The sequence below is a fragment of the Megalobrama amblycephala genome, linkage group LG11 (genome assembly GCF_018812025.1).
Source record: "Megalobrama amblycephala isolate DHTTF-2021 linkage group LG11, ASM1881202v1, whole genome shotgun sequence".
Taxonomy (NCBI): domain Eukaryota; kingdom Metazoa; phylum Chordata; class Actinopteri; order Cypriniformes; family Xenocyprididae; genus Megalobrama; species Megalobrama amblycephala.
Window position 1 is genome coordinate 35653376 of NC_063054.1, and position 1299 is coordinate 35654674.

Genomic DNA, 1299 nt, shown 5'->3' on the forward strand with positions numbered 1-1299 from the left:
TCTCAACTGAAGTCGTCATTTTAGAAGAAAGATGTGGGGAAATGATGGAGCTAACTGGAAGAGAATGAAAAATGTTTTCAACAAATGATCAGTGAAAATAGTTCAGAAAATGTTTATAAGGCTCAAATTATATTGAATATGATCGAAGTAGTTTAAACGTTTGAATTGTGTGATTTTTGAGCTGTTTTGGAAAAAACATTGAATAAAGGATGTCAGAATGGGTAACAGGACTGCATATTTAGCCCACATTAAGCTGTCGCTTAGTGGGAATTAGTTTGTTTGCTATGGGTGAAGCCTATATGATCGAATGATTTCCGTTTTAATTCAATTGTGCTTTATTGCCATGATAAACTGCACTTTTTTGCTAAAGCATTTACAGCATAGCTGCTTATGAATTTGCATGTGCAAAATAAGTAGAATAAAGAAGTAGGCCTAATATACACTAGTGTACAAAAGTTTGGGATCTTTGAGAAATGTCTCATGTTGCATTTATTTGATCTAAAATATAGTAAAAACAGTAACATTGTGAAATATTATTACAAGAACTGTTTTCTATTTGAATACATTTTAAATGTAATTTATTTCTATGAATCAAAGCTGAATTTTCAGCATCATTTCTCCAGTCAGTGTCACATGATCCTTCAGAAATGATTCTAATATGCTGATTTAGAAACATTATTATTCTTATCAATCAAATTTTTTGAAACAGAAATCTTTTGTAACAATATAAATGTCTTTACTGTCACTTGTGATTAGTTAAATGCATCCTTGCTAAATAAAAGTATTAATTTCTTTAAATAAATTCTACTGATTCCTAACCTTTGTATATTTATATTTTTTTAATTAATTTTATATAAAACATTGAAATATTTTGTAAGAATAATATCACTTAAACTCGCATCACATGCTTATTTTCATGCCAAAATATTCAGAAGGGGTTCTCAAATTATTAATAGAGAGTTTTTTTATGTAGTTAGAGTGATTATTTTATCCAATCGACTGTACTTACTTTAATCTGTCAGCAGAGGTCGCTATACAATCAGCCCATCTGCGCGCTCACGGTGAATTATGTCAGAATTTGTGTTGGTTTTTACTGGACTAGAGAAAAAAAGGATTTATAATATTATAATCTTCAACTACTGAAAAACTAATGAAGAAAAAAAAACATGGATCGTTACATACACAAGCAACATGTCAGACATACGAGACATAAATCCAAAATGAATATCAGTCATATTCGCTGCTTTCTCCTTCCCTCTCACACACAAACAAACACAAACACAACTTCCCATTTCACTA